The sequence below is a fragment of the Ranitomeya imitator genome, chromosome 8 (genome assembly GCF_032444005.1).
Source record: "Ranitomeya imitator isolate aRanImi1 chromosome 8, aRanImi1.pri, whole genome shotgun sequence".
In the NCBI taxonomy this organism is placed as follows: Eukaryota; Metazoa; Chordata; class Amphibia; order Anura; family Dendrobatidae; genus Ranitomeya; species Ranitomeya imitator.
Window position 1 is genome coordinate 94,459,929 of NC_091289.1, and position 19,878 is coordinate 94,479,806.

The 19,878-nt window shown below is 46.8% G+C and overlaps 1 protein-coding gene across 1 annotated transcript in view; it reads left to right on the forward strand.

Annotated features, from left to right (window-relative positions):
* The window catches only part of MYH9 (myosin heavy chain 9), a 234,002-nt gene that overhangs the window by 8,767 nt on the left and 205,357 nt on the right, over positions 1–19,878 (forward strand). The gene's annotated exons all lie outside the window — the stretch shown is intronic.

Here is a 19,878-nt window from a genome sequence, read left to right on the forward strand (position 1 = left end):
CCTGTGTCGTCCTCCCCTCCTGTATATACCTGTGTCGTCCTCCCCTCCTGTATATACCTGTGTCGTCCTCCCCTCCTGTATATACCTGTGTCGTCCTCCCCTCCTGTATATACCTGTGTCGTCCTCCCCTCCTGTATATACCTGTGTCGTCCTCCCCTCCTGTATATACCTGTGTCGTCCTCCCCTCCTGTATATACCTGTGTCGTCCTCCCCTCCTGTATATACCTGTGTCGTCCTCCCCTCCTGTATATACCTGTGTCGTCCTCCCCTCCTGTATATACCTGTGTCGTCCTCCCCTCCTGTATATACCTGTGTCGTCCTCCCCTCCTGTATATACCTGTGTCGTCCTCCCCTCCTGTATATACCTGTGTCGTCCTCCCCTCCTGTATATACCTGTGTCGTCCTCCCCTCCTGTATATACCTGTGTCGTCCTCCCCTCCTGTATATACCTGTGTCGTCCTCCCCTCCTGTATATACCTGTGTCGTCCTCCCCTCCTGTATATACCTGTGTCGTCCTCCCCTCCTGTATATACCTGTGTCGTCCTCCCCTCCTGTATATACCTGTGTCGTCCTCCCCTCCTGTATATACCTGTGTCGTCCTCCCCTCCTGTATATACCTGTGTCGTCCTCCCCTCCTGTATATACCTGTGTCGTCCTCCCCTCCTGTATATACCTGTGTCGTCCTCCCCTCCTGTATATACCTGTGTCGTCCTCCCCTCCTGTATATACCTGTGTCGTCCTCCCCTCCTGTATATACCTGTGTCGTCCTCCCCTCCTGTATATACCTGTGTCGTCCTCCCCTCCTGTATATACCTGTGTCGTCCTCCCCTCCTGTATATACCTGTGTCGTCCTCCCCTCCTGTATATACCTGTGTCGTCCTCCCCTCCTGTATATACCTGTGTCGTCCTCCCCTCCTGTATATACCTGTGTCGTCCTCCCCTCCTGTATATACCTGTGTCGTCCTCCCCTCCTGTATATACCTGTGTCGTCCTCCCCTCCTGTATATACCTGTGTCGTCCTCCCCTCCTGTATATACCTGTGTCGTCCTCCCCTCCTGTATATACCTGTGTCGTCCTCCCCTCCTGTATATACCTGTGTCGTCCTCCCCTCCTGTATATACCTGTGTCGTCCTCCCCTCCTGTATATACCTGTGTCGTCCTCCCCTCCTGTATATACCTGTGTCGTCCTCCCCTCCTGTATATACCTGTGTCGTCCTCCCCTCCTGTATATACCTGTGTCGTCCTCCCCTCCTGTATATACCTGTGTCGTCCTCCCCTCCTGTATATACCTGTGTCGTCCTCCCCTCCTGTATATACCTGTGTCGTCCTCCCCTCCTGTATATACCTGTGTCGTCCTCCCCTCCTGTATATACCTGTGTCGTCCTCCCCTCCTGTATATACCTGTGTCGTCCTCCCCTCCTGTATATACCTGTGTCGTCCTCCCCTCCTGTATATACCTGTGTCGTCCTCCCCTCCTGTATATACCTGTGTCGTCCTCCCCTCCTGTATATACCTGTGTCGTCCTCCCCTCCTGTATATACCTGTGTCGTCCTCCCCTCCTGTATATACCTGTGTCGTCCTCCCCTCCTGTATATACCTGTGTCGTCCTCCCCTCCTGTATATACCTGTGTCGTCCTCCCCTCCTGTATATACCTGTGTCGTCCTCCCCTCCTGTATATACCTGTGTCGTCCTCCCCTCCTGTATATACCTGTGTCGTCCTCCCCTCCTGTATATACCTGTGTCGTCCTCCCCTCCTGTATATACCTGTGTCGTCCTCCCCTCCTGTATATACCTGTGTCGTCCTCCCCTCCTGTATATACCTGTGTCGTCCTCCCCTCCTGTATATACCTGTGTCGTCCTCCCCTCCTGTATATACCTGTGTCGTCCTCCCCTCCTGTATATACCTGTGTCGTCCTCCCCTCCTGTATATACCTGTGTCGTCCTCCCCTCCTGTATATACCTGTGTCGTCCTCCCCTCCTGTATATACCTGTGTCGTCCTCCCCTCCTGTATATACCTGTGTCGTCCTCCCCTCCTGTATATACCTGTGTCGTCCTCCCCTCCTGTATATACCTGTGTCGTCCTCCCCTCCTGTATATACCTGTGTCGTCCTCCCCTCCTGTATATACCTGTGTCGTCCTCCCCTCCTGTATATACCTGTGTCGTCCTCCCCTCCTGTATATACCTGTGTCGTCCTCCCCTCCTGTATATACCTGTGTCGTCCTCCCCTCCTGTATATACCTGTGTCGTCCTCCCCTCCTGTATATACCTGTGTCGTCCTCCCCTCCTGTATATACCTGTGTCGTCCTCCCCTCCTGTATATACCTGTGTCGTCCTCCCCTCCTGTATATACCTGTGTCGTCCTCCCCTCCTGTATATACCTGTGTCGTCCTCCCCTCCTGTATATACCTGTGTCGTCCTCCCCTCCTGTATATACCTGTGTCGTCCTCCCCTCCTGTATATACCTGTGTCGTCCTCCCCTCCTGTATATACCTGTGTCGTCCTCCCCTCCTGTATATACCTGTGTCGTCCTCCCCTCCTGTATATACCTGTGTCGTCCTCCCCTCCTGTATATACCTGTGTCGTCCTCCCCTCCTGTATATACCTGTGTCGTCCTCCCCTCCTGTATATACCTGTGTCGTCCTCCCCTCCTGTATATACCTGTGTCGTCCTCCCCTCCTGTATATACCTGTGTCGTCCTCCCCTCCTGTATATACCTGTGTCGTCCTCCCCTCCTGTATATACCTGTGTCGTCCTCCCCTCCTGTATATACCTGTGTCGTCCTCCCCTCCTGTATATACCTGTGTCGTCCTCCCCTCCTGTATATACCTGTGTCGTCCTCCCCTCCTGTATATACCTGTGTCGTCCTCCCCTCCTGTATATACCTGTGTCGTCCTCCCCTCCTGTATATACCTGTGTCGTCCTCCCCTCCTGTATATACCTGTGTCGTCCTCCCCTCCTGTATATACCTGTGTCGTCCTCCCCTCCTGTATATACCTGTGTCGTCCTCCCCTCCTGTATATACCTGTGTCGTCCTCCCCTCCTGTATATACCTGTGTCGTCCTCCCCTCCTGTATATACCTGTGTCGTCCTCCCCTCCTGTATATACCTGTGTCGTCCTCCCCTCCTGTATATACCTGTGTCGTCCTCCCCTCCTGTATATACCTGTGTCGTCCTCCCCTCCTGTATATACCTGTGTCGTCCTCCCCTCCTGTATATACCTGTGTCGTCCTCCCCTCCTGTATATACCTGTGTCGTCCTCCCCTCCTGTATATACCTGTGTCGTCCTCCCCTCCTGTATATACCTGTGTCGTCCTCCCCTCCTGTATTTTTACCTCAGTATTTGTAAGCTAAATTGGCAGCCTGATAAATCCCCAGCCAACAGGAAACCCTCCCCCCTGGCAGTATATATTAGCTCACACATTGTGTTGATTTGCGTGTGGTGACATGCATGAGGCGACTTTTGAGAGATGAGGTGTGTTGTGACATTCGTGTAGCAACTTTTTGTGTCGAGTTGCATGTGACAGGTTAGTGTAGCAAGTTGTGTGCAGCAAGTTTTGCGCGTGGCGAGTTTTGTGTGAGGCAACTCTTGCATGTGTTGCAACTCTTGTGCATGTGGCAATTTTTCCACATGTGCAAGTTTTGCGTGTGGCGAGTTTTCCATGAGGTGAGTTTTGAGCGGTGACTTTTGTGTTTCGACTTTTGTGGCGAGGTTGGTGTATGTGTGGTGAAATGTGTGCTGAGGGTGGTATGTGTTCATATCCCCGTGTGTGGTGAGTATCCCATGTCGGGGCCCCACCTTAGCAACTGTACGGTATATACTCCTTGGCGCCATCGCTCTCACTCTTGAAGTCCCCCCTTGTTCACATCTGGCAGCTGTCAATTTGCGTCCAACACTTTTCCTTTCACTTTTCCCCATTATGTAGATGGGGGCAAAATTGGTGAATTGGAACATTCGGGGTTAAAATTTCGCCTCACAACATAGCCTATAATGCTCTCGGGGTCCAGACGTGTGACTGCGCAAAATTTTGTGGCTGTAGCTGCGACTGTGCAGATGCCACACACACCTTTATATATTAGAGATATTCACTCACTCACTCAGGCGTCACACTCAGCGTATAAAAATACGGTCCGTATATTACGGCTGTAATACGCAGAAAAGTCCCCAAAATAGTGATCCGTAGCTCCTCCGTAGGCAGGGTGTGTCAGCGTATTTTGCGCATGGCATCCTCTGTATGTAATCCGTATGGCATCCGTACTGCGTGTTTTTCTCGCAGGCTTGCAAAACCAACATATGGACATACAATGGATCCATGGGCTCAAAAAATTATCAGAACATATATACTGTATTTCATCCAGCGCAAGAGCTTAAAAGCCGGTAATTCAATTGCCAGCTTTTGCTATCTCCTTCCTAAACCCGACATGATATGAGACATGGTTTACATACATTAAACAATCTCATATCCCCATTTTTTTGCATATTCCACACTACTAATGTTAGTAGTGTGTATGTGCAAAATTTGGGCTCTGTAGCTATTAAATTAAAGGGTTAAATGGCGGAAAAAAATTGGCGTGTGCTCCCGCGCAATTTTCTCCGCCAGAGTAGTAAAGCCAGTGACTGAGGGCAGATATTAATAGCCTGGAGAGGGTCCATGGTTATTGGCCCCCCCTGGCTAAAAACATCTGCCCCCAGCCACCCCAGAAAAGGCACATCTGGAAGATACGCCTATTCTGGCACTTGGCCACTCTCTACCCGTTCCCGTATTGTAAGACATTAAGCCAGATTAATAATTGAGAGGCGTCAATTATGACTCCTATCCATTTTTAATCCAATAGTAGTAAAGGGTTAAAAAAAACACACACATTATGCGGTGGCGGAAGTGGAGTACATGATTATTTTTAATTTTTTTTATTTTAACATTAGATGTTTTTACTATTGATGCGGCATAGGCCGCATCAATAGTAAAAACTTGGTCACACATGGTTAATAGTAACGGAGTGAGTTACCTGCGGCATAACGCGGTCCGTTACTGCTGGCATTAACCCTTTGAGCGGTGACTGCAGGGAGTATGGAGCGGGTGCTGACTGCAGGGGAGTAGGGAGGGAGTAATCGGAATGTGGCCGTTAATTAACGGCACTGTGGAAAAAGTGAATAGCTCCCCCCCAGAGTCGGATTTTCTCCGGGGTCTTGGCTGCCGGGGGTAGCCGAGACCCCAGAGAACATGATTCGGGTTTTTTTTACCGACCCCGCATTTGCGATCGCCGGTAATTAACCGTTTACAGGCGATCGCAAAAAAAAAAAAGCCATTTCTTTTTAATTTCTGTCCTCCGATGTGATCAGGACAGAGAAAAGGGGTCCCCGATCGCCCCCCGATACTCGCCTATCGAGTTTGCATCTCGGCTTCAGGAAAATGGCCGCCGCGATCTCAATCTGCGCACGCGTGGCATCCCACGGCCATTTTCCTGAAGCCCCGTGCAGCAGAGCACTCCATCTGTGCACGCGCGGCCTCAGGAAGATGGCCGCCCCCACCGATGACAATGGTAATAGCGCAGATCGCGCGCTTTTTCTTCACCTGCGCGCAGTGGATTCGGCACTTAAACATGCGCACACCACTACGCCACCAACGGAAAGCTGGGGAAGAAACAGCGATGTCACCACGCCCACCCGACCTGACCAGCCTGATTGACAGGCGAAAACGGCGACTTTGGTAATGTATTTCACAGCATAGGTGGGGAATCAGGGTACACTACATACACTATTGTAACGCACAGCGCAGGCCCTATTTAACAGTATTTTTATCTCAATCTGAAAAAAACGGGTGACAGGTTCCCTTTAAGTACCAAATTGGCTGTCACTAAGGGGTTAAAGCTTTTCTTGTATTTATGTAGCCCCCCATAGGTGATCGATATATCTGATTAGTGGGGGATTGGCGCACAACAGCTGATGTATGCAGTTGCTGCCACTCCAATGTGCGGAGTGTTCTGCGGCCACTGTGGGGCCTGCTGTCAGCATCCTGACCATATTTAAAGGGAACCTGTCACACCCAAATCGATGGTGAGGTAAGCTCACCGTCATCAGGGGCTTATCTACAGCAGGGGTGTCAAACTGCAATCCTCAAGGGCTGCAAACGGGTCATGTTTTCAGGATTTCCTTGTACTGCACAGGTGGTAATTTAATCACCTACACACATAGTGATTACAGCACCTTGTGCAAAGCTAAGGAAATCCTGAAAACACGCATGGTTTGCAGCCCTCGAGGAATGCAGTTTGATACCCCTGATCTACAGCATCCGGTAATGCTGTAGATAAGCTGCCGATGTTACCTGAAAGAGGAGAAAAAGAGGTTAGATTACTCACCCAGGGGCGGTCCTGCTCTGATGGGTGTCTCAGGTCCGGAACAGCACCTCCCATCTTCATTCCATGACGTCCTCTTCTGCTCCTCATGCCGCGGCGCAGGCATTCTTTGTCTGCCCTGTTGAGAGCAGAGGAAAGTACTGCAGTGCGCAGGCGCCGGAAAGGTCAGAGAGGCCGGCGCCTGTGCACTGCAGTACTTTGCTCTGCCCTCAACAGGGCAGACAAAGTACGTCTGCGCTGGAGCTGCGGCGTGAAGACCAGAAGAGGATGTCATGCAATGAAGATAGGAGGTGCCGGAGCGGACCTGAGACACCCATTTGATCGGCCCGCTCCTTGGTGAGAATAATCTAACCTCTTTTTCTCCTCTTTCAGGTTACATCGGGGGCTTATCTACAGCATTACAGAATGCTGTAGATAAGTCCCTGATGACGGTGAGCTCACCTCGCCATCGGTTTTGGGGGTGACAGGTTCCCTTTAAGTCCTGTACAACTGTTTAAAGGTAATCTGTCCATAAGCTGAACCCTCCTGAGCCGTCTATATGGGCACACGGGGCATAGGAAGCTGAATAACATGATGCCTTTATCTGTGATCTGATGCCTTATTCCAGAGAAATCCATATGTATCTTATGTAAATGATCTATTAAGATCTATGGCTGGGAAACCAATCTCCCTGAGAATCTGCCTCCAGGGCTTATTTTACTTGAAGTGAGGCGTTACCTGTGTGACATGTAGATCTGAAGAGCGGCCATTAGATACAACACTGGTAAACCACTTTCACTAAGGGTACTACGTGCATACGATCAGGAATTGCTGGTTTCAACCACCTATTTATGCAGCGTCAAACCCCCAGCAGTCAGATATGGCAGAGAAATATAGGTATAGTACAATGCCAAAGCTTTCACTTGCTTACATCAGAAACCAGACAGTATAGTCCTCCATACGGTATTATGGGCACCACATAGTCCTTCATACAGAATAATGAGCCATATATATTGCTTCATACAGAAGATCCCCATAAAATGCTCCAAACATTAAAAAAATGAAATACTGACCTCTGTCGCTGGCCGCTGCTGTACTCTGTTGGCATCTTCCATCTGTGCTGTGACTGCTCAGGCAGGCAGTGGGCGCACCCTAGTGATGTCATCGCGCCTTCTGACCTGAACGTCAGAGGACGGAAGGCACCGCAGCAGTGCAACAGGGAGAGGTATCGTGAGTACCGGAGCAAGCGGGGGGGGTGGGGGGAGACATTCGTGGGATCTGGCACGGGGCCCCTATAGTGTGCCAGTGTCCCTGATGAAGAGTGAGCCCCTGGCCTGCTCGGGACCCTGGCACTTGCTAGGGTATGCTGGGTGCTGACACCGGCCCTGTTATGTGCAAGACATTACATTAGCTTGGCTATCCATGGTTGTGACCACATGAGTTGGGTATCCACAGTTAAAACCACTAGCAACTGAGCTACTGCAGTGGCCTGCATATAAAGTAAGAGACATGGGTTATCAGGAGATCTATACTACATTTCTAGTGGGAGATATTTGCTAATATAGGTTACACCTACTACATAATGGGATGGAATCTTGCCAATGGGAATATCTCTTGAACTTTTACATACCACTTGGCACAAGATGTATAATGTTTTTAAAGGATTAGAGCCAAAAGACACCAGAAATTCGATGTCCTCTTGCATTATACATTTACATGAATTCTGTAGATTGCAGTCTCCTTTCGTACTGGGGACCAGTGGCTATGTTCCCGTGGGTAATGTATGTAGTGGGGTACACACGTTTATTCCCTCTGTCCTCTAGCAGCAATGTCTCGCCTACTCCGAATCTGGCTTTTAAGATCTGTCTGGTTTTGCTGAAATGTCTGGTTTAGTAACTGATGTGCAAGTGAGGCTGAGTGAGGAGTTTACAGATCTAAATCCTCTGTCACTCCAGCTCTGTTCCCTGCCTAGTGCCGTCACCTCCTGCTTTACTTTTGCCTGACCTCACACAGTGTAGGGCCTGCCTGAACCCTAACTGCAGTGCTGTCTGCACACAGCATGACGCAGACTCCCCCAATCTCTTGTCATTGTTTGCTGATTTTTAAACCCTAAAATGTAGCATGCGGCTTCAGCGAGGACCAGTTCCATGTGTCTCTTGTCTTCACAGCATCACAATGCGGGTCCATGTTGGTTGTGATGGTGACTTGTATTGTGAAGAAGCAGATATGTGCAGGAGCTAGCTGACCTTCTCCTCCGGCAGCGGCCTAAGACAAAGGAGAATAATGAATGCACACTCGGCGCCGCAGTCAGGGTTCAGGTAAAGCTTTTTCTGGCCAAGCAAGTGCTGTCCATCAGAATCGGGGATCTATTCAGTATACATAGTGAGGGGTTATGATAAAGATTTAGTGCACTCGCCATCTGGAGTAAAAACTCAGTTTGTATTGGATTTCTTTAAATCATACAGGCAAGTCAGAGCTTGCAGAGTTCCGCCACACAACGGCTGTTTCACACAGGTTTAGTGGATCTAAAAGCCCCCTATGGCTGGTCAGGGTCTACACTGTCCAGAAGCTTTGTGGTGCAGACACCTGGTGACTTCTCTACAGACTTCCCTAGTCTTTTGTAGCTGTCATAAGTAATGTCTTCATCATTTATGAACGTATAATAAAGATAAGCAAACTGATCATACTGCAGCTGCACTGAGCAGGAAGGATGTTGTCCTCAGCGGAGGGGAAGTGGGGCCACAACTCTGACCTAAGCGCTGGGGAGAGTCTACTGCCTATAGGTGTCAATGCTTTGTAAAGACTTCTGCTGTTCTTCTGCCACTTCCCCATCATTAAAAACTTTCACAGGCAACATACAAGATTTCAGTACTTAGACCTAAAAAGTAATCCGTTTGTGCTACAACTGGTTGCTTCGCTTACCATGACACAGGAATGTGAAGAATGCAGCAGTCGGGGGCCTAATCACAGATCAAAAAGTTTCTTCTTACAACCAATATAATCTTGAGTCATCTAATGTTCAGGGCAAGGTGCCCCGAAGGGATTTTCTGGATGAACTTCATGACTGCATCTGCAGTAGTATTCTTTTGCTTTGTGTACACAACCCACATGCGAGAACATCAAAGCCCTTGTATTGATAGAGCTCAGTGTTTTCTTGTGAAGGCGTGTAGTGCATGTAGATGGACTGAGACTATGTAAAGGTCGGACTATACAGGCCAACCATAACTTATGGGAATTGATAATGTGCTATAAATTTAAAGGGATCTTGTCGCCGAACCTGGTGGCACCATGTTCTATGTCCAAACAGACATGGTCACCAGAAATAACGCTGTTAATCTACTGGTTACATGTTATGCTGTCCAGCGCAATCATTACTGGCCTTTGGTGCGCCTCCTCATACTTGTGTATGGCTCCATATGATCAGAGGCAGGGTTACACAGGTACACGTATATACACTGCAGCCACCAGTCACAATAGGTGAGGTCACAGCTGACCCTTCCTTCCCAATGGCCTTTGCCAACCAGCATTCCACACTTCAACACAAGATAGGTCAAGATATGACCATTTTGGCAATGTACATGTTCATTGAGATAATCAAAAGTTGATCTACAAAAGCCTCAATAACCAGTTAGAAAACTTAAAGAATCTAATCATTTTAATACAGATTAACCTGTGGGGAAAAAAAAAACACAATTATAAAAAAAAAAAAATACATTTAACATTAACCCCTTTACCACCTTGGACATGCACGTCACTAATCCCACCTATCGGCGCCCATGTCACGTGACCGCAGGTCGTTGATGTGTTGGCATGACAACCAAGGGTCTGCAGCATACCCCTGTGGTTGTCCTTGCCAGATGGCTATGAGCGCAGCCCAGAGGGGCTTCTGGTATTCAAGGCTCCAGCTGGTGACATTGGTGGATAGCTGCGGAATATGATGGTGCTGTATAATCAAAGCCTGACAGCTGGGAGTTAAGGTACCTTCACACTCAGCGACGCTGTAGCGATACCGACAACGATGTCGATCGCTGCAGCGTCGCTGTTTGGTCACACAGACAGCTCTCCAGCGACCAACGATGCTGGTAACCAGGGTAAACATCGGGTTACTAAGCGCAGGGCCGCGCTTAGTAACCCGATGTTTACCCTGGTTACCAGCGTAAAAGTAAAAAAAACAAACACTACATACTTACGGTACCTTCAGCTGTCTGTCCCTGGCGTTCTGCTTTCCTGCACTGACTGTGAGCACAGCGGCCGGAAAGCAGAGCGGTGACGTCACCGCTCTGCTTTCCAGCTGGCCGCCACTCACAGCCAGTGCAGGGAAGCAGAGCGCCAGGGACAGACATGGAAGGTAAGTATGTAGTGTTTGTTTTTTTACTTTTACGCTGATAACCAGGGTAAACATCGGCTTACTAAGCGCGGCCCGCGCTTAGTAACCCGTTGTTTACCCTGGTTACCAGTGAAGACATCGCATAATCGGCGTCACACATGCCGATTCAGCGATGTCTGCAGGGAGTCCAACGACGAAATAAAGTTCTGGACTTTTGCAGCGACCAACGACATCACAGCAGGATCCTGATCGCTGCAGCCTGTCAAACTGAACGATATCGCTAGCCAGGATGCTGCAACGTCACGGATCGCTAGCGATATCGTTCAGTGTGACTGTACCTTTAGACAAATGGTGAAAAACAATAGTTGTAGCGTTTTTGCACACAATTACTGTGATGTTGCCTTGTGCAATGCTGAATGCTGCTGGCTGTGCTGTGTAGCTGCATGTCAGTGTGCAAGGCATGACCTGTGCTCGTTATGCCCATATAAGGCAATAGTCATGTATCACAGAATCAAATGCCGGAAATGCTGTAACAATGTGCATGTGTGACTAACCTCTGCCAAGTGATGAAATGTTTGCCAAAGACTGTATTCAGCCTCACTTCCTTCCAACTTTTGTTTTATTGATGTACTAATTTTGCTTTAATCTTAGTTAAAAATAAAAAAAAACACAAACCTGAGACTCAAAATGCTCACACTGTATGAAGGCAAGATGTTGGCCAGCAGAACGAGTCCCCACAATAGTGTGTGTTCTTCAACCACAAGTGACCTCAGTGTGCCGACCATGGCTCTTTCTGTGGGCATTGGGTGCCTTCACAAAACAACTTGGTTGTAAAAAAAAAAAAAATAGCAACCAGTTGGGATATCAAAATAAATTTGGTTAAAAATGCAGAAGAGCGGCTATAAAATATACACTTGTAAAAAGTCACAAACATCCTCCCCAGGGGTGGGGGTCATACAATCGCACCACTGCCACCAGTTTGTCAGGGGAAAGAAACGCGGCTACCTCTAATCTTTAGGACAATTGGCTGCCAAGTGAATGATTTATTACAGGATGATTTATGTAAACTAGAAGCTTGGGCTGATAAATGGCAAATGAGCTTTAATGGGGATAAATGTAAGGTCATGCACTTGGGTAGAAGTAATAAGATGTATAATTATGTGCTTAATTCTAAAACTCTGGGCAAAACCGTCAATGAAAAAGACCTGGGTGGATGACAAACTTAAATTCAGGGGCCAGTGTCAGGCAGCTGCTACAAAGGCAAATAAAATAATGGGATGCATTAAAAGAGGCATAGATGCTCATGAGGAGAACATAATTTTACCTCTATACAAGTCACTAGTTCGACCACACTTAGAATACTGTGCACAGTTCTGGTCTCCGGTGTTTAAGAAAGACATAGCTGAACTGGAGCGGGTGCAGAGAAGAGCGACCAAGGTTATTAGAGGACTGGGGGGTCTGCAATACCAAGATAGGTTATTACACTTGGGGCTATTTAGTTTGGAAAAACGAAGGCTAAGGGGTGATCTTATTTTAATGTATAAATATATGAGGGGACAGTACAAAGACCTTTCTGATGATCTTTTTAATCATAGACCTGAAACAGGGACAAGGGGGCATCCTCTGCGGTTGGAGGAAAAAAGGTTTAAGCATAATAACAGACGCGGATTCTTTACTGTAAGAGCAGTGAGACTATGGAACTCTCTGCCGTATGATGTTGTAATGAGTGATTCATTACTTAAATTTAAGAGGGGACTGGATACCTTTCTGGAAAAGTGTAATGTTACAGGGTATATACACTAGATTCCTTGATAGGGCGTTGATCCAGGGAACTAGTCTGATTGCCGTATGTGGAGTCGGGAAGGAATTTTTTTCCCCAATGTGGAGCTTACTCTTTGCACATGGGGTTTTTTTGCCTTCCTCTGGATCAACATGTTAGGTTAGGCTATGGGTTGAACTAGATGGACATATAGTCTTCCTTCAACCTTAATAACTATGTAAGTTAACATAAAAATCCAGATTCCGATAGAAACTCTCCATGTGAAGATCAATCTTGATACAGGAGCAAAATGTGAGGATTTCATCTGTACAAGGGTTTATAGAGAAATCCCATGAGCCACGCCCATTTGGCATGGCTTGTTTCAAGGAAATTGTTCTTGAAACAATTTTTCCTATCGCATGCACATAAACGCAAATTTGTGCAAACGTTGTGGTTTTTTTTTTATCCGTCATGCGTAAGTTGATGCGAATAAAAAAGAGGACTTAAACTTTATAGCACCACCTATTGAGAGTAGTTATCCTACAAGTCACAATCTACCCTTTTAACAAGTCTTGCAATATGACTTGGGATAAGAGCCGAATCAGTATCTCAGTTCGCAGACACTGTGTTCCGGGCTGTTGGCCCACATCAGTGTGAAGCATAAGAACTGATTTGGCTAGGTGAAAGGCTCTGGACTGAGGTCTAAGGGGTAAGGGTTCTCCTTTTGGAGAGTGACATACTAGCTCTGGCTGGCTGCGCTGACTTTAGTCTTGATAAAACAGTTGACCTACACCAGCAGATGGCATGGCTCCCCAAACCATTACTGATTGTGGAAACCTCAAGCAGCTTGGATTGTGTACCTCGCCACTCTTCCTCCAGACTCTGGGATCTTTATTTCCAAATGAAATGTAAAATTTGCTTTAATCGAAAACGCCTTGGACCACGGAGCAACAGTCCAGTTCTTTTTCTCCTTGTCCCAGGTAAGACGCTTACGGCGTTGTCCATCGGTCATGAGTGGCTTCACACCAGGAATGCAACACTTGTAGCCCATGTCTTGTATACGTCTGTGTGTGTTGGCTCTTGAAGCAATGACACCAGCAGTCTGTTCTTTGTGAATCTCCCTCAAATCTTTGAATGGCTTTTTCTTATAGGTAATCTGTTATAGGTCTAAGGGACCTTTTTAAATGCTTAGGAAGCCTTTGCAGGTGTTTTTTGATAAAGGGAACCTGTCACCCCCAAACTCGAAGGTGAGCTAATCCCACCGGCATCAGGGGCTTATCTACAGCATTCTGTAATGCTGTAGATAAGCCACTGATGTATCCAGAAAAATGAGAAAGAGGTTAGATAATACTCACCCAGGGGTGGTCCCGCTGCGGTCCGGTCTGATGGATGTCACGGTCCGGTCCAGGGCCTCCCATCTTATTACGATGACATCCTTCTTATCTTCACGCTGTGGCTCTGGCGCAGGCGTACTTTGTCTGCCCTGAGGGCAGAGCAAAGTACTGCAGTGCACAGGCGCCGGGAAAAGTCAGAGAGGCCGGGCACCTGCGCACTGCAGTACTTTGCTCTGCCCTCAACAGGGCAGACAAAGTACGCCTGCGCCGGAGCCACAGCATGAATACAAGAGGATGTCATCCTATGAAGATGGGAGGCCCCGGACCGGACGCCCATCGGATCAGACCACCCCCCCAGGTGATTATAATCTAACCTCTTTCTCATCTTTCAGGATACATCGGGGGCTTATCTACAGAATTACAAAATGCTGTAGATAAGCCCCTGATGCCGGTGGGCTTAGCTCATCTTCGATTGTGACTTTTAGGTTTTCATAGGCTGTAAACCATAATCAACATTAAAAAGAATCTGTCAACCCCCCCCCCCCCCCCCCCCCCCAGGCGTTTCAAACTAAAAGAGCCACCTTGTGCAGCAGTAATGCTGCTTTCTGACAAGGTGGCTCTTTTAGTTATTGATGCTGTAAATGCAGAAATAATCCTTTTTGTAATTTGTCCTAAATACCTTTCTTCAGTCCTGGAGGCAGGACTCCACACAGCCATCGGTCAAGTCTTCTCGGCGCTGGGCGCCGCCTCCTCAGCGCTGTTTTGAAATCAGCCAGTGCCTGCGCTCTTTTGTCAATGCCTGGGGCAGGCGCAGTGAGGGCTGCCCGTCTGTCCTCATATGCAGTCTCGCTGACTGCGCCTGTGCGGCTGCCCTGCTTGTGAATCCCAGCCCCGCAGTGTCAAGAAATCATAAGACACTGCGGGGCTGGGATTCACAAGCAGGGCGGCCGCACAGGCGCAGTCAGCGAGACTGCATATGAGGACAGACGGGCAGCGCTCACTGCGCCTGCCCCAGGCATGACAAAAGAGCGCAGGCACTGGCTGATTACAAAACAGCGGTGAGGAGGCGGCACCGAGAAGACTTGCGTGACGGCTGTGAGGCGTCTGCAGCAGGGGGGGGAAGGCCTGCCTCCAGGACTGAAGAAGGGTATTTAGGACAAATTACAAAACGGATTATTTCTGCATTTACAGCAGCAATAACTAAAAGCCACCTTGTCAGAATGCGGCATTACTGCTGCACAAGGTGGCTTTTAGTTTCAAATGCCTGGGGGGTGACAGGTTCCCTTTAACAGAAATACACTTGATATAGATCACTGTAATGACTCTAGATAATGTTTAACTTTTTGTTTTGAAGAACTGAAATTAACTTTTTGATGATATTCTTACTTAGTGAGAAGCACTTATAATTTAGAATTGGCACCAGTATCAACACTGCAGGACTCTTGATTTACTGTACTGTGCACACAGGCCTTGATATTCACTCTGACTCTTCCAGTAAGGGCTGTCCCTGAGGCTAAGTTCACATTTGCATTGTTGGGCGCAGCGTCGGCGACTCAACCAACAACGCATATACACAACGCAGCATTGTGATGCATGCGTTGTCATAAGATAGTAAAGATCAGGAAATTCGGCGCAGGGGAAACTCTACAAGTAGCGTTGTCTGCGCCCTGTCTTGTGCGTCAAAATGACGCATGTGCCGTAAAACGCATTACAACGCATACCGGCGCATGTCCATGCGCCCCCCATGTTAAAGATGGGGGCGCATGACGCATGCGTCGGTATCCGACGCTGCGCCCAACAACGCAAATGTGAACGTAGCCTGAGCTGTGCAATTGTATCGGTGAGCCACACGGCCAGCCAATGCCACTACCAAGATGGCTAAAGCATTGGTGACTTGTAGGCAATTCCAGCGTCCTTATTGGTTGTGAACCTCAGCACCTTCCCAAAATTTCTTCAGCAATATCAGCAGGGTAGGTAATTAAATTAAAACCTAACCTTTAATATAGCATGTTTAAAAATGACCAAAGCCATAATACTTAAACAAAAACATAATAATTGCAAGTGCTCCAAACAACAAACAGTGCTTAAAATAGAAAACTGGTGTGATATCACCAAATTCTTCCTTTCTTTTTATCCCTGTTAGATAACTTCACTTAGGGTTAAAGGATCCATTTCTCCCAAATAGTCCAAGAATCGGGGAGAGGGAAGAAAAAATCATGCAAACAGGGGGGGTATATTCTGTCATTACCACTCATTGTCGTGCCCCTGCATGGCTGCCGCTCTAACAAAGGCGGTTACCCTAGTGTAAAGCTAGATAATGCCCCTAGGGTTATTTCATCACCCCAATGTGTTTTTCCCTCCGTGTGGTGGGTTCATCAGGGGGTATTTTTCTGAAAGCCGAAAAAGATGTCTCAGAAGGACCCTTGCAGTAGCAAGCGTGTCCTCAATAACCCAGCATGTTCTACCGGCACCCTTGTAAGGTGAAGATTAAGGAGATCTGCACTTGCACTTATTGTTTTAGTCTATGCGTTATGGCTTTGGTCATTTTTTAAACATGCTATATTAAAGGTTATGTTTTAATTACCTACCCTGCTGCTATTGCTGTGTAACAGGTGCCAAACATGCAGGGTGGAGATTCAAGTTTCAAAATCGAGCACTGGCTACTGCTTGCTGAATACAGAGCACCCAGATACTCGAGTAATATCAGAGTATCACTGACCATTCGCTCATCCGTAGTTGACTAGTGAGACCATTTTATAGGTCGGGTCGATCTGGACGTGGTGATACCAAATGTGTGCTTTAGTTTTTACATAAATATACCGTATTGTCAGGATTAATATATTTTTTTTTTTTTTTTTTTTTTAATCATCTTGTCCCATGAAGGGACATCAATTTTTCCACCCTTTGTGATGCCAATCAATGTCACTGTCACTAGTGAGATCAGCATCACACGGTTAAAAGCCCACGATCGGCACTAGCACAGATCTTGGGCGTGTCTTCAGGGTGACACCCGCATTTGGGCACGCCATAAATGTATGGCTGTTTGAGGGCATGCACATCCCCTGGCGCTGTACATATGATGGATGTCATGAAGGGGTTAATCACTGACCCCTCCTCTAGTGCAGATATGATTTTACTAGTACAGCACATGTGACCCCTTCCACCAGTTGCAGGACTGAGTAATTTGCAGATGTAGTAAAGTCCTGGTGCTAAATACTGGGGAGGGGGGTGAATCGTGGTATCTGGGATTTGCTGTTCTCAGCAGAGAGCAGGATAACTGTGAGCTGAGACTTACCGGTATTCTCATTTTTTTTGACAGAATGATCAAATTAACAGCAGTACGGGTATGTGCACACGTCAGGATTTCTTGCAGAGATTTTCCTGACAAAAAACTGACATTTCTGCCAGAAATCCTCATGCGTGTTATCCGCGTTTTCATGTGTTTTTGTGCGTTTTTTCCCAAATGCATAGAATAGCGGGAAAAACACAGAAAATCCGCAAAATTAATGAACATGCTGCTTTTTTTACCGCGATGCGTTTTTTCGTGGAAAATAACGCATCATGTGCACAAAACATGCAGAATGCAATCTAAATGATACGATGCATAATGTATGCGTTTTTAATGAGTTTTTATAGTGTTTTTACCGCGAAAAAACAAACGTGAAAAAACCTGAACGTGTGCGCATAGCCTACAAGAATTTATTTTTCTGCGGTGATAAGGCGGCATGCTTTGTTAGGTCACTGTGATTAGTGACACCAGATTTAGTTTTGTTTTTTTTCTACTTTTACGGCTAAACAGAATTTTTGAAAAAGCTATTTGGTTTTTACATAAACATGTTTTGAGGTGTAATTTTATTTTACCGAATGAGCCATATTGGGGCTTGATTGTATTTTTATGGGAAGGTTTGGAGTTTTCATTTATTTTTTATTCTTCTACCTGTTGCATATTTTATGTACCCATTTAAATTTTCCTTAAGTTCCGCTTTGGGACATGTATAATTTTTACTTTTTCTGGTCTATTTCACACCGGTCAGTGAGTCATTGACACAGCTTTTTAGATCCTGCTGGATCTCACAGGCCACTGTAACCTCTGGGTACCATGGCAATGATTATGATTACAGGGGGAACTGATCCTGCTAAGTGACCTTTTAACCGCTTGGAATCTGCCACCATTGAGTGGTATTTAAGGGGCTAATCTTCCCCAATCTGTTTCAAAACTGGGGTCATTACTACAGGTCCTTCTCAAAAAATTAGCATATAGTGTTAAATTTCATTATTTACCATAATGTAATGATTACAATTAAACTTTCATATATTATAGATTCATTATCCACCAACTGAAATTTGTCAGGTCTTTTATTGTTTACTGATGATTTTGGCATACAACTCCTGATAACCCAAAAAACCTGTCTCAATAAATTAGCATATCAAGAAAAGGTTCTCTAAACGAACTATTACCCTAATCTTCTGAATCAACTAATTAACTCTAAACACATGCAAAAGATACCTGAGGCTTTTATAAACTCCCTGCCTGGTTCATTACTCAAAACCCCCATCATGGGTAAGACTAGCGACCTGACAGATGTCAAGAAGGCCATCATTGACACCCTCAAGCAAGAGGGTAAGACCCAGAAAGAAATTTCTCAACAAATAGGCTGTTCCCAGAGTGCTGTATCAAGGCACCTCAATGGTAAGTCTGTTGGAAGGAAACAATGTGGCAGAAAACGCTGTACAACGAGAAGAGGAGACCGGACCCTGAGGAAGATTGGGGAGAAGGACAGATTCCAGACCTTGGGGAACCTGAGGAAGCAGTGGACTGAGTCTGGTGTGGAAACATCCAGAGCCACCGTGCACAGGCGTGTGCAGGAAATGGGCTACAGGTGCCGCATTCCCCAGGTAAAGCCACTTTTGAGCTACAGAGAAGCAGCACTGGACTGTTGCTAAGTGGTCCCAAGTACTTTTTTCTGATGAAAGCAAATTTTGCATGTCATTCGGAAATCAAGGTGCCAGAGTCTGGAGGAAGACTGGGGAGAAGGAAATGCCAAAATGCCTGAAGTCCAGTGTCAAGTACCCACAGTCAGTGATGGTGTGGGGTGCCATGTCAGCTGCTGGTGTTGGTCCACTGTGTTTCATCAAGGGCAGGGTCAATGCAGCTAGCTATCAGGAGATTTTGGAGCACTTCATGCTTCCATCGGCTGAAATGCTTTATGGAGATGAAGATTTCATTTTTCAGCACGACCTGGCACCTGCTCACAGTGCCAAAACCACTGGTAAATGGTTTACTGACCATGGTATTACTGTGCTCAATTGGCCTGCCAACTCTCCTGACCTGAACCCCATAGAGAATCTGTGGGATATTGTGAAGAGAAAGTTGAGAGACGCAAGACCCAACACTCTGGATGAGCTTAAGGCCGCTATTGAAGCATCCTGGGCCTCCATAACATCTCGGCAGTGTCACAGGCTGATTGCCTCCATGCCACGCCGCATTGAAGCAGTCATTTCTGCCAAAGGATTCCCGACCAAGTATTGAGTGCATAACTGAACATTATTATTTGATGGTTTTTTTGTTTGTTATTAAAAAACACTTTTATTTGATTGGATGGGTGAAATATGCTAATTTATTGAGACAGGTTTTTTGGGTTATCAGGAGTTGTATGCCAAAATCATCAGTATTAAAACAATAAAAGACCTGACAAATTTCAGTTGGTGGATAATGAATCTATAATATATGAAAGTTTAATTGTAATCATTACATTATGGTAAATAATGAAATTTAACACTATATGCTAATTTTTTGAGAAGGACCTGTACAGGGTGTCAGTTGTCAACCAGGCGAATTTCAGGCATGGGGTGGCGCTATTCATTTATTCCTCAGAGCTGTTAAAAAGGGATATTGAAAAGCTGAGTAAATCACTTTCCCTTAATGATACGCCTCATCAAGCGAATGATGTATGCAGGTCACCGGAGCTTGGAACTTCCTGGAAGCTTCTCTGGTTGAAGTCAAGGTACCGTCACACATAACGATATTGTTAACGATATCGTTGCAACGTCACGCTTTTGGTGACGTAGCAACGATCACGCTAACTATCTCGTTATGTGTGACAGCGACCAACGATCATGCCCCT